This window comes from Canis lupus, chromosome 5, assembly GCF_003254725.2.
Source record: "Canis lupus dingo isolate Sandy chromosome 5, ASM325472v2, whole genome shotgun sequence".
Classification (NCBI taxonomy): Eukaryota; Metazoa; Chordata; class Mammalia; order Carnivora; family Canidae; genus Canis; species Canis lupus.
In genome coordinates, this window is record NC_064247.1 from 31,044,375 (window position 1) to 31,058,285 (window position 13,911).

Here is a 13,911-nt window from a genome sequence, read left to right on the forward strand (position 1 = left end):
GACCCCCTCCCTGCTTTCCACAGAAAATATAACACCACTGATGATGTCGTGAATTTTGTAGGGTTCCTGAAGATTCCAGGAACTCAGGGAGAGACTGCACAGAGCAGGGCATGGTGGCACTTTGCTGGCCACGCCGTGGGAGCCGGTCTCCTGGCGGTGGACCTCCTTAGCCTGGGTGTGGGTGGGAGCCTCCTTGCTGGGGGAGTTCTCTCTTGGGGGCCTGAGTGGAAACTGGCCTGAGTGGAAACTGGCCTGCCCTGTGACGCCAAACAGCTGCATTTCCCCCTTGCAGGATGGGGGCGGGGATGGGGACATGGGGACTCAGACCACAAGTACGCATGTTCCTGGGCCTCCTGAGGGTCTGCAGCACCTGGTGGGGAGGCAGGAGAATCTTCCAGATGACTGGGCAGCTGTCCCCTCTGGGCAGGCACCACCCTGCCTCTGGCCTGGCAGGTGCCTCTGGGTGGCACAGCTCTGGGGAAGGCTGTGCCCCTTCTGCCCTGGTCACCCCATCTGGAAAGCCCCCTGAGCTCTGCAGTTAGGCCTTCCCAGCAGTTTCCGCCCCCAGGCATCACCTATGTGGCTTCCCCATCAGATACTCCCCCTCCTGTTTCTCTAGTTGTGGAGCCTTCCTGCATCACAGCCCTGCATCCTCAGCAGTTGCACTGGCTGGGGTCCCTGCCCTAGCACAGGTGGTGTGGGGTGGGCCGGCCCTTCCTGGGGAGGATCATGGCCCCGTTCAGGGACCACCACTCCTTGGAGCTGTGTCCTGTACTAGGGGAGGTGGGGTGACTACTGCCGTATTTCTCAGGAAGTCCCAGGAACCTGGGGCCCAGGGAAGGGGAATTGAAGGTCCTGGGCTCCAGACCAGCATGGGTCAGGTGTTTAGGAACCCCAGAAACCCAGGAGAGCGACTGTGTTAGAACTTGGGACCTGGGCCAAGAGTGGACGTGGGGTCTTGCCTTGGCATAGAGACTCCCCACCTGCTCCTCCTTGGTTGGACCCCTCCTTCCGTGCTCTGCTCACGTTACATCTTATTCCTCATCTGCCCATATAAACACGTGCACATCTGGTCCCCACCTCTCACTCACATGGTCCTTTCATGCCCAGCTGTATTGAGGCACAGTACACCCCACACTTTGGCAGTGTACAGTTTGGTCGGCCTGACGTACACACGCCCACGAAGCCATCAGCACAGTTGGGATGGTGAACACACCTGTCACCCTGGAAGCTTCCTCCTGCCTCCTCTCCACCCTGAGCCACCTACGGACCTGCTTTCGTCTGCTGCAGACCAGTTAGCGTTTCCGAGAGTTTTGTAAGCGGAATCCTCCTCCTTTCCCCCTCTGGCTTCTTCGGTCTGGTGTGAACACTCTCCGTGCTGCAGGGTCACTAGTGCTTCCCTCCTGTCCTATGCACTCCCCTGTGGTAGCACACTTGGTGTATTTCCAGTTCTGGGCAATTACAGATGAAGCTGCTGTGAACATGTGCTCGCAAGTCATTGTAAAGACATGGTTTTGCATTTTTCTTGGGTATGTACTGAGAGGTAGAGCCTCCCGATTTTTATGGCAGGTATGTGTTTAGCTTTCAGTTGGACTGAAATTTTTATTGAGATAATTATTAGCTCACCTGCAGCTTTAAAAAATAACAGAGATCCTGTGCGTCTTTCCCCATTTTCCTGCAGCGATAACATTTTGTAACATCACAATGGGGGTAGTGACGTTGATACAACCCACGCATCCTGTTCCAGTCCTCCCCGGGGTGACTCATGTAACTGTTACTAATATGTATGTGGGTCTTCAGTTATGATACACAGTGTATCACATGTGTAGACTCTCCCCATAGCTGTGTCTGCATGGTTCCAAGCACACATACCTCCCTGCTGTCCCTGCCCCTTTCATAATCCCAAGCAATCACTCATTTGTTTCAATTTCTAAAATTTTGTCATTTCAGAATGTTATTCAAGTGGTTCTGTACAGTCTGTTCCCTCCTGGCCCGGGCTCCCTCCCTCGGCTCCCTGGAGAGCCTTCCAGGTGCTGTGCATGTGTCCGTGCTCAGCTCCGGCTTATGGCTGAGTGGTGTCCTGTGCCGCTGTGCCTAACCGTGTATCTGTCCAGGACATCCGGCTTGATCCAGCGTTTGACTCTTAGGAATCATGCTTCTGGGGACCCCTGGGTGGTGCAGTGGTTTAGCGCCTGCCTTTGGCCCAGGGCGCGATCCTGGAGACCCGGGATCGAATCCCACGTCGGGCTCCCGGTGCATGGAGTCTGCTTCTCCCTCTGCCTGTGTCTCTGCCTCTCTCTCTTTCTCTCTCTCTCTCTCTGTGTGACTATCATAAATAAATAAAAATTAAAAAAAAAAAAAGGAATCATGCTTCCACAAACAAGTCTGCACAGTTTTTTCTGTTGGACGTAGCTTTGGTTTCTCTGTGACGCAAGTCCAGGCACGCAGTTGCTGAGTAGTATAACACCTTCATGTTGCCTTTTCCTAGAGGTGCTCCCCACTTTACATTCCCACTGCAACTCGTGCGTGATCTGGACTCCCTACCTCCGCACCAGCATGTGGTGCCGTCCCTGTGTTCTGTTTCTGCCAAGCTGACACCATGCAGTGGAGTCTCGCGGTAATTTTACTTTGCACCATCCTGGCAACTGATGACGCCGAGCATGTTTTCATGTGCTTACTTCCCACGTATACATTGTCTTTGGTGAAATGTCTAGTTACATATTTTGCTTATTTTCTGATGGGATTACTCATTGATTTGGGCTATTGGCTTTTGGCTATATGGTTTTCTCCCTTTTTTTTTTCCTAAAAACTTTATGGTTTTGAATTTTAATTGATTCTCTGGTGCATTTCAAGTTAATTTTTGTATGAGGCATGAAGTGTCAGGAGAGGTTCAGTTTCTGCCTGTGAACATCCTTCCTCCACTGAATTGTCCGCATGCCCCTGTCAGATATTGGTGGTGCACTTTTGTGGGCTTGTTTCTGTGTTCTCCGTTCTGTTCCATTGATCTGTGTGTCTCTCCCCATCGCAGGCACCATAGTCATGGCCTTAATTACTGTGGCAGTGGTATGGAACAGTAGTGATCCTCCCACTCGGTTCCTCTCTGCCAAGATTGCTTTAATTACACTGGGGTCTGTGACTCTCCATATAAATTTTAGAATAAGCTTGTCTACGTCCATAAAAACCTTACTGGTGTTTTGACAGAAATTTCATTAAACCCATAGATCAATTTGGGGCTCATTTAACTACGTTAGATCTTCCAACCCATGAATACAGCTCATCTCTCCACTTATTTGGGCCTTTCCAATGCCTTCCATCGGCATTTTGTGATTTTTAGCATGCCGATCCTGTGCATGTTTTGTTAAACGTGTAACTAAGGGTTTCATGGTCTCTGAGGTGGTTGTAAATGGCTTTGTGTTTTTAATTTCAGTTCTGGCATATTCATCATTAGTGTATAGAAATGAAATAGATTTTTGTGAGTTGATCTTATATCCTGAGAATGCGCTGAGCTCATGTATTAGTTCTAGGAGTATTTTGTTGATTTCCTGAGATCTTATGCATAGATAATTGTGTCATCTGCAAACAGAGACAGTCTATTCTTCATTTTCAGCCCATTTGCCATTTATATATATATATATGTATTTTCCTGCCTAGTGCAGTAGCTGGAACTTCCAGGACTCCATCAAACAAGCCATGGGGATGCTCTTGCCTTGTTCCTCGTCGTAGGGAGAAAGTGTCATATTTTTAACCATTAAATATAATGTGAGCTGTTGCTTTTTTTATAGCTGCTTTTTATCAATGAGGTAATTCCTTCCTATGTCTAACTGCCTGTTTTGTTTTGTTTTGTTTTTTTAAATCACGAATGACTTGAATTTTGTCAAGTGCTTTCTCTGCATTCATTGATAGGATCATCGGATTTTTCTTCAATTTGTTGATACAGTGGATCACATTGATTGTTCTGAATATTCAACTAACCCTGCATACCTGGAATAAATTCCTCTTGGTCATGTCATAGAATATCTCTTATACTCCATTGAATTCACCGTGATAATGTTTTGTTGAGCATTTTTTCATCTTAATTAATGAGCGATATTAGTCTGTAGTTTTCTTTCTTTGTATTCTGTGTGGCTTTGGTATCAGGGAAATACTGCCCTTATGAAATAAGCTGGAAATGCTTCCTCCTTTTCTGTTTTCCAAAAGAGATTGTGGAAAATCAGAGTTAGCTTTTTCTCCAGCTTTACTGATGAATAATTGATGAAAAATGTATGTATTGACTATGAACAGTGTGGTGTTTTGCTGAATGTACGTGCTGTGAAATGCTCACCAAGTCAGGCCAACATTGTGTCCATCACTGACAGTTGTTTATGTGGTGAGAACGTTCTCTCCTGGCGGATTCCAAGTGTGCATTATATCATTGTTCGCTAACATCACCATGCACCAAGTGTGCATTATATCATTGTTCGCTAACATCACCATCACCATTCCAGAACGCCATCTCACATAACTAAAGCTTTGTCCTCTTACCCAGCATCTGCCTATTTACCCCTAGTCCCTGGTGGCCACGCTTCTGCTCTCTGCTTCTGTGAGTTAACTTTTAGATTCCACATGTAGGTGAGATCATGCTGTATTTATCGTTCTGTGCCTGCTGGTTTCATTTGTCATAATTTCCTACAGGGTCACATGTTGTCCGAAATGTCAGGATTTCCCTCTTTTTGAAGGCTGAGTAATATTCCACTATGTGTATACACCACATTTTCCTTATCTATTCATCTGTTGGTGGACACTTGTGGATGATCCCACATCTTGGCTGTTGTGCATAATGCTGCAGTGGACATGTGGGTGCAGGTATCTTGAAGATACCACTCCTTTGGGTAAATACCCAGAAGTGAGGTTGCTGGATTATATGGTAGTTCAATTTTTCTTTTTTTTGAGAAGCCTCCATACTGTTCTCCAGAACAGCTGTACCAGCTTGCATTCCCATCAACTGTGCACAAGGATTTCCCCTTCTCCACATCCTTGCCAACACCTGCTATTTCCTGTGCTGTTGATTTTCGCCATCCTGACAGGTATGAGGGGATACCTCATGGTGGTTCTGATCTGTTTTTCCCCAATGCCAAGTGATGTTGAATATCTGTTCATGTGCCTGTTAGCCATCTAGATGTGTTTTATATATATATTTATATATATATTTTAACATTTGGTAGAATTATCCCAAATGACCATCTGGGCCTTGAGGATTTCTTTCAGGGGAACTTTTAATTATGAATTCAGTTTCTTTCATGATTATGGGGCTGCTTAGACTATATCTTTAATCTTGGTTAGATTTTGTTTAAGTTTTCTAAAAATCGGTCCATTTCTTGTTTGTTGTATTAGGAATTGTAATATTCTTTTATTATCCTTTTCATGGCTACACAAGCTATGGAGAGAATATTCCCTATTTAATTTCTGATACTGGACAAAAAGTCAGTAAAATTTACAAACCTCTGAAAAAATTGACAAAAATTACAAGAAAGAACCAGATTTTTGTTTCATTATTTTTATATCATTTTCTTACTTTCTTTGATTTCTACTCTGATTTTTGGTTTTCTTGCTTTTCTCTGCTCTGGGTTTATTTTGCTCTCTTTTCCAGTTTCTTGCAGCAGGGACTTAGATAACTAGCTGGAGAGTGTCCTCATTTCTAGTGTATTTAGTGCTTAAACATTTCCTCTTTAGCCCTGCTTTAAAATCATTGGTTCTCAGCATGACAAGTAATTTCTGATTGTGTGCCAGATGTGTCTTTTATATTAGGAGATATCAGTGGCCTCTATTTAACTTTTTTATTTGGGAGGGAGTCTCCCTGTTACTTCTGGAGGCAGTGGTTCTAATGACAGCCTAGTATGAAGAGCTCTTATGGCGTCACTTTGGTCGTCTTGGTTCATCTGGAGCAACCATGGCTTCCACTGGCTCCTGTTGGTGCTGCCAGGCCCCTGGAGATAAAGAGGCTTCCTGGCGGAGCCCTTGCTGTGCTGGGGGCTCCTCTGCCAATGCCACTGGCCACTCCAGGATCTCCTGGCAAGAGCGGGGGTCTGGGGCTCGGTGTAGGGGAGAGAGCATCTGTCCTAACCATTCACTGTGAGCAGGGCTCCTGCTGACACCCCTGTGGGTGGGGCTGCCATTGCTTGCCTGCACGGAGTCTCCTGCAAGGCACCTCCATGTCCATTCTTGCTGTTCCTCCCAGACCCCCAGCTCTGTTCCCACATGAACTTTGTCTTCAGCTGAGACGAGGGAAGATGTGATTTATGCCCATGTGTTGCTTTCAGCCACAGCTGAGAACACAGCTGGTCACAGGTCCTGGGCAAAGGACCAGCAGGGGCTTTGGGTGTGAGCCCGGTGGGCCTTTCAGAGAGGGTCAGTGCCTGGGGGTGATGGAGCTTCCAAGTTCGCTAGAGTTCTAGAGCATAGGTATGTATTCCGGCAGCCTATACTCACGTCCCTGTTTCTGCCCTGATGCTTCCACAGGTGCATGTGGAGGCCGAGAAAATTAGGGCCGTTCAAGTTTAACATTGGCACAAGTACACAGCCATTGTAGCTTCGGCAGCCGTCTCAGGCCACTGTGACCGGGCCACTGTGACCAGGTACTGAACTCTACCTTATCCCGGCTATAGAAAAAAACACAAAGCATGCCCTTATTGGAATAAGGAAGCAAGAGCTTGTGAGACCTCTTTACTGGAGATTCTCACACCCCCACCCTTAGTGAAAAACCCCACCTTACCCCTAGACCAGCCCTTAAAAACCCAGCTGTAACCCACCTCGGGGTCCAAATCCCTGCTCTGCTATGTCAGGTATACTTGGACCCAAGCTCGAGCTTGCTAATAAGACCCAGCTGTAACTCACCTCGGGGTCCAAGTCCCTGCTCCGCTGTATCGGGTATACTTGGACCCAAGCTTGAGCTTGTTAATAAACCCTCACGTACTTGCATCGGTGTCGGCTCCTTGGTGGTTTTCTCGGATTCGCAATCTTGGCACAACAGTGCACAGGCTGGTGGTCCACTTGGACCTCTGCCTCATCTCTTTTCCTTTCTGCTTCAGCCTGTGCATTTGCTTCTTCTTCCACTTGGCTCTCATGGTGCAGAGGTTTCTAAGGAGATGGCTCTAAGGCTGAGCTGAACTTCATCACTTGATTCAGAACCCTGGGGTGGCCTCTAGGGCTGCAGACCCTCCACTGTCTGTTCATCTCTGACCACGTTCTTTCTCCAGCTCATGCCTCAACCTCATGACCTCCACGCGTTTCCTGGCCCAGGCCTCAGAGCCTTTCACTCCTTCATGACTTGGATCTAAGACCCCTTTCCTCTCCTTCCTGGTCATTTCCTGCTTCTTCATTCAGTTTCCAGAGCTGGAGTTCCTGGATTTAAATAGCATCTCCACCAGGAGGATATATTCGTTTCTCCCCCACCTCATCCCCATTCTGCGTCCTCCCTTATTTCTTGTAGAAATTGAATTCCCTTTCAGATTTCTTCTGGCCACAAGGCTGCCCCATGGAAGCCGCATGTCTCCAACTCCTCCTGCCATGCCTTTCCCCCTCCCACCGCAGACTCTGCTGCACGTATCCCTGGAGCTGTGAGAGGCAGGGAGACAGGTGGGGAGACCCAGCGTTCCTGACTGGTCCCATGGCACAGAACAGGCTGCGGATCCTGGGCAACCTGCCTGGTGCACGGGGAGTGAGCCTGGGAGCAGATGATAGGCAGGGCTGACCTTGCAAGTCCTGTTGGCCACAGGAAGGCTCCCTTAGTGATCCTGATAGTTTTGAGGAGAAGGGTCTGTTTGAGAAGGTCTGGCTGCTGTGTGGGGATGCACTAGGCTGCTAAAAGTGTAGCTGGCAGGGGTGGTGAGGATGAAGGGCAGAGCAGCAGTCCCGAGTGTGAGTTGGGGGAGCAGCTCCTGGAGCCCCATCCACGCCTTCAGCAGGACAGGAATGCCGGTGTGCAGCACAGGGCATTTGCCAGGACAGAGAGGAAGGTGAGGTTTGGGAAGAAAGATCCTGAGGGCAGTTTTGGATTTGCCGAGTTGGGGGCAGTTTTGTGACGTCAGGCAGACAGATGGGTACACAAGGGCAGGGCCCAGAAAGATTGGAGATGCTTGAAAAGGATTTATGAGCCTGACGGTGGGGCCTGGAGTCCTGTGTGAACCCCATCACCCAGGGAGAGTGCGTAGTCAGAACACAGAGCTGCAGAGCATAGGTGCTGGATCCAGGCATGGGATGAGCACCAGAGATGCACACCCATCAGAGGAAAAGCAGGAGAAATGTAAACTGTCATCCTGGAGAGGGAAAGCCTGTTTATGCGAGTCGTGAAGGAGAAAGGTTACAATTCCCACATTCTGTAATAAGGAAGAAGATACCCTCCTGGACAACGGGACACAGAGCCTGACAGAACCAGACCAGTGCACCCAGCTGGTGTGACCCATGCTCCCGAGAACCAGGTCCAGGGAAGTCAGCAAGGAGGGCTCCACACCCATCAGTCTGGCAAACCTTAAATGCAAGAACTACAAGCACAGTGGAGCAAAAGGGACACTTGTATCCTGTTGGGGAAGTGTGTTCGGAGGAGAGTTTGGGAGAACGAGTCACAACTCTAACCAGCAACAGACCTATTGTAGACACAAGCTCGCGAGCCCACATCAGGTGCCCTGAAACAAGGGAAGGTTATGAAGTATTTCTACAGAATGGGTTAGAATGGACGTGGAAGTAATCCAAGTCCACAGGCGCACTGGTCAGAGGATGCCCGGTTTGTGAGGGGTAGTGATGGTGGGGGCGGGCAATCTCTCTAGAAACCCCTGTGTGGTCTGAAGCACACTAACAAGAATGCTGTCTTGCCTTAACTGTGGATAAAACAAACTATCAGACAGAAAAGGAGAAATCCAGAGTTGGCCTGCGCAGAAAGAAGGCTGTGGCTGTCTCGTCTCTTTTCCGCTGGCTGTGGAGCAGGCCCTCTGCACCTGGGTGGCAGGTCCAGGCTCTCCGTCGGAGGCAGCCAGGAGAGCTGCCTCGAGGGGGAGGCCCACACCTGGGAAAGCACTCTGACCTCCTGCTCAGAAGCCCCCATTCATTCACATAGCCTGGCAGCATATTTTCAAATAAATCACAAGCACAACAGTTACATTCTCCAAACCACGCTGGAAAAAGGATTATGGTATTTACTATGGGGACAGGAAGATTGATTCTCACCCAGAAGATCTGCCAGGTTCTTGATTTAGGGAGCTGGTGATCAGCATGGGTTAGCCCTGATTTATATTGGCTTATTCTCCCCACGGCCCCCTCTCCGGGGTCCAGGGACACTTGGTGGGATGGCCCGGAGTGAGTACTATCCCACTGGGTCCCTATGAGATGGTGCACCCAGGCCATGGGCACAGGCAGAGATCACTTCCCACCACCACCTTCCACTGCACCCCTGATCCTGACCCTGCCTGGTGGCTCCTGGCACCCCTGGGTAAAGTCCGACTTCTTAGCCTGGAATTACCAGACCTCCTGGTTGGGCCTCTGCCACCAGTTGGTCCTGCTTGTGGCCCTGGCACTTGTCCCCATACATGACTGGTTCTCTCTGCCCTTGGGCAGCTCATGGTCCAGTGCTGGACACTGACCTGTGGCCAGTCCCGAGAGACAGGTGGGCTGAGGCGCATGGAGGAGGCAACGTTCATTCCTCTTCCTGCCTGCCATCTGTGCACCCACGATGTCCTCAGGTCACCTTCTGGTCCTCGCGCCTCACACACCATCCAAGTGCTCTTTCTGCATTTCCTTAGAGCCCACGTGGGGCCCCAGGACTCATGGCAGCCCAGGCACTGTGCACCAACCTGACCGGGACTAGCACTTGCCCTTGAGAAGGAATGTCTAGCTGACCAGGTGCTTCCTTTGGGGTCACTGAAGGATCAGTGGGTAGTGTAGGACAGTGGGGTTTGGAACTTGGCTGTGGACCAGATGGACTTGGGACTGCACCCCAATAGCTGGCAGCAGGCCCCATGCAGACCTCTTGTTTTCTCTTGAAGCCAGCACTTCCAGGGCCACCTCCTGGCCTGAGCAGATTCCATTCGGTCCGGTTCTTACCCACCCTCATCCGGGGGGCCCCCCAGCCCTGCCTCCAGCCCCCTATTGTGTTTCTCTCGGCCCGCCTTCCACAGTGGATGTTGCCTGGATCCGCCTGTGCCCTGGAACACAGGTGCCATGGAACACAGAGGAGAGGCTAATACACGTGTGTCCCAGCTCCACCACACTCTGGCAGGGGAGCTCAGAGTCCCAGCTGCCAGACACAGAGGTTTGCGTTCGGGTGGATGTGATTTCATGGTTTTCTCCAAAACAACCATGAGTGTTTGTGTAACTAAAAAGCACATCATGGTGATTTTCCTAAAATAAAGGAAGAGTTTATTTCATCATGATGAAGGTAAGATTCTTGGGAGCAATTGTGAGGTGTTGCGACGTTTCCTGTATGAGAGTCAGGAGGCCTCCCGTTAGCATTGCCAGCCGATGGCTCCCCAGGTCCGGCCTGCATGCCCTTCGTAGCTGGGAATTTGCTTCTTCCCACCAGCGCCAGCTGGCAGCTGACAGTGTGTCCACTTCCTCGGACCCCACCCTCGGCCACTCCCCCCGCCCCTGGCCACTCTTCCTGGGATGGCACCCCACGGCCCTGGACACTGGGGTATAGGCACTAGTCCTATCTTCCCTGGGTGAGGCTCAGCCCACCCCCTAGCCCACACCTGCAGGTGCTACTCACCTTGTCTGGACAGCAGCAGAGTCTCCTGATGGTGACGCAGGGAGGATCAGGGAAGATGCAACCTGACACCCACCCCTGCCCACCATGGGTGGCCTCTGCTGGTGTGGGGAAGCAGGCCAACTGGCCAACGACCAGTTTGTAAATTATTTTTTTAAATTTGAGTTTTGCTACAGCCATTCTTCCTTGTTCTCTCCCATCGGAGGTTGAGGAGCTTGTGGGTGTTGAGTCTGGCACCCAGCTGCCCTGGAGTGGAGTAGCACCTCCTAGGTCTCAGAGCTCTGTGGGCTCAGCTGCTCCAGCCTGGCCAGAAGCCCTGTGCCACTTGCCACAGCCAGGTGGATGTGGTTGTGGACCTGCAAGTACATGGAGGAAGTCACTGCGGGCACAGGGAGCAGACCCAGCAGAGGGTGCAGGACAGGTGTCTCCTCCAGAAGAAGATCCAGCAAGAGGCAGGAGACAACTTAACAAAAATAAATAAATGAGAACATAGGTAAGAGCTCCTGTGGAGATCCCACAGGAGCAAGGTAACACCGTCCTAAAACTTAAAAAAAAAAAAAAGTGTGGTTTTTTTAATTTCAAAATATATACACAAATTGGAACACTGTCTTTGTTGAGAATTATAGTGATAACAACTTGCAAGATCAGGTGTGGAAGTATTGAAAACAGCCTAAATACACGAAGGTGGAAATCAGGGGGAAAGATGGGAGGAGGGAGGGGGAGGCTCAGGCCCGTGTGTCCGTGTGTGAGGAGAGGTAAGGAACCCTCATCCTGGTTGGGCCACAGAGAGGCTCATGTGAGGGGAGGGGAGGAATGAGTCCTTCCCTGGAGAAGCTGGATGAAGCGAGGACAACACCGTACAATAGTGATGTGGTGGGAGAGGAAGCTTGTTCTGTGAGGCGCTAGATCTGCTCATCTCTGAGGATATCACCACCAGGACGAAGCCACCAGGAGAAGCTTGTGATGACACGATGGCAGAAGGCCTGGACCCAGGGTCAACCACAGGAGGGGCAGCCCTTCAACTGCATGGTACTTGTGGTGGGGGGTTTATTCACCTGCCACACATTTGTGCTCCGGAGGCCACTGCTTGCAACACTCCCCTTAGCCCATGGTGCACACTGTCACTGTGCCCAGTTCACCCGCGGGGCTGAGGCTCAGAGTTGGAAGCCAGGCCCGGCCACCCCTGAGGACCACACCTGATGGCGGAGCCAGTCCCGCATCTGTGGCCTTTGGGGGATGTGACCTATTTTAGTATTCTTAGCAGTTTTCAAAATATCACTGATTTTTTTCCAGCAGAACATGGCTTACCTGTGACGGAGCCGCTACCCCCTCCCCACCCCCTACCCCACCTGCAGACCTGCCTGCTCGTGGACACAGTGACTTGGCTCAGACTCAGGCCTGCCACTCCTGGTGGCCAGAATCGGGGATGTCTCCTGCATACGGAGTTCACAGGCACCACCAGCTGCGTCTACCTGCCTGCAACATCTTCGAGGTGATAGATGCTCAGTGGGATTAAAATAATCTGGTTCGTATGATTGGCATCAAGGTAATTAAAAACTAATTAAATTAACCAAAAGTAAAACATAATTAAGGTTAAAAGGATAGAAGTGGGGCTCGGCCTCAGGGACGCATTTGGCTGGCCTGGCTTCCTGCGTGCCCACTCTCAGTGGCCATTTGTGTCAGGGTGTGAGTGTGCTGCCCATGTGACGGTGCCTTCAGGGCCAGGGGGCATGGGATGAGGATGCCAAACAAGTGTCAAGTTATCTTCACATCCAGTGCTCAGGAACTGGAAAGGCACCAAGTATCTGATGTTGATAAGGAAGTCAGGCCCGCTGGGCAGGTAGTCCCTGCCCTGACTCCATCTTCATTCCCCAGGGGCCCTCAGACACCCCCCCGCCCCCCCCCTGCAGTTAGCATGTGCATAATCTGTGCAGACCCCAGGCTAAGCCCCTGCCAGGGCACCTGCAGGGGTGGGGTGGGGCTGGACCTCGTGCACCGCTGCCTTCCCCTTCCCCTGGGGGTGCAGGAAAAATCTGTCCCCAAGCTGGGGTGACCAGGAGCCACAGCAGCAGCAGAACCAGCCAGGGAGCTCTAAAAATCCACATGTGCTGTTACCAACCCCCCCAAAAGCCCCAGAGCAGACTCTCTGGGTGGGGAGTTGTTATCATATTAAACTCCCATGGGGATCCCTGGGTGGCTCAGCAGTTTAGAGCCTGCCTTCTGCCCAGGGCATGATCCTGGGGTCCTGGGATTTAGTCCCACATCAGGCTCCCCGCATGGAGCCTGCTTCTCCCTCTGCCTGTGTCTCTGCCTGTCTCTCATGAATAAATAAATGAAATCTTAAAAAAAAAAAAAAAAAAAAAAACCTCCCAAGGGACTCCAGTGTGTGTCCAGAGTCGGGGCCAGGGGAGCCTAATCTGAGTCCCCTCTGCCTCCCCTCAGGGCTGAGGGTCCCGAAGGCTGCCTTCTGCCAGGAGCATGTGGATGGTACAGGTGCTGCTTGGGCCTCTCGCGGGCCTGCACTCCCCCTGCCAGTTCTGCCCCAGCGTCTGGAGCAGCTCTCCACCCACTCCGTGCCCCCATCCATGCCTGCCCGAGCCAGGCCTGTGCCCCTTCTCACCCGTCCCTTGCTCAGTCTATGCTTGCTCCCCCATGCTGTGGCTTCCCCCCACCTGCTGGGCCCTGGTGGGAGGGTCTCTCTCTCTGGGCGGCCCGGGAGTCCGCTTGGCCACACTGGCTGGGCAGGCTTCTGGGGTGGGGGCTGTGGCTGCCGGTCGTCATGGGATAGGCAGCGCCCCCAGGGAGGCTGCACACTCACCTGCCCCGTGGGCACAGAATGCAGAAGAATGCTATCGCCTGCTGGAAAGCCGCCTGGTGTCCCCTGCTACTGGGTGAGGCGGGATGGCTGCAGGTGCATGGGAGCGGGCTGAGAATCTGCATATCCCCATGCACCGGCCACGTGCGGTGCGGGGAATTCCCATGCACAAACACTGTAGGCAAAACCGAGAACATCATGTGTGATTCCATTTAGAGAAGATTCTCGACCACGCAAATAAATGGAGGGGGACAGAAAACAGAAGAGGGGGTGCCTGGGGATGCGGGGCTGTGGGCGGCCATGGAGGGGCCCAGGGAAGCTCCTGGTAGTGGTGACACTTCTGTGGGGACACATGCACCAGAGCTCA

General features: G+C 51.3%; 2 long non-coding RNA genes across 3 annotated transcripts in view; one reads left to right on the forward strand and one right to left on the reverse strand.

The window, feature by feature from the left end:
• Positions 1-10,391, forward strand: part of LOC112669131 (uncharacterized) — a 66,206-nt gene extending 55,815 nt beyond the window's left edge. For both annotated transcript variants that reach the window (XR_003142084.3, XR_004815804.2), the window contains exons 6-7: positions 8,362-8,547; positions 8,873-10,391. This is a non-coding gene — a long non-coding RNA (uncharacterized LOC112669131). The remainder of the gene's footprint in view (positions 1-8,361; positions 8,548-8,872) is intronic.
• On the reverse strand, positions 10,377-13,667 carry LOC118354757 (uncharacterized). The gene is made up of 2 exons (XR_007410717.1): positions 13,548-13,667; positions 10,377-11,085 (listed from the first exon to the last, which is right to left on the reverse strand). It is a non-coding gene; the product is annotated as an uncharacterized LOC118354757 (long non-coding RNA).
• Positions 13,668-13,911: the final 244 nt, after the last annotated feature.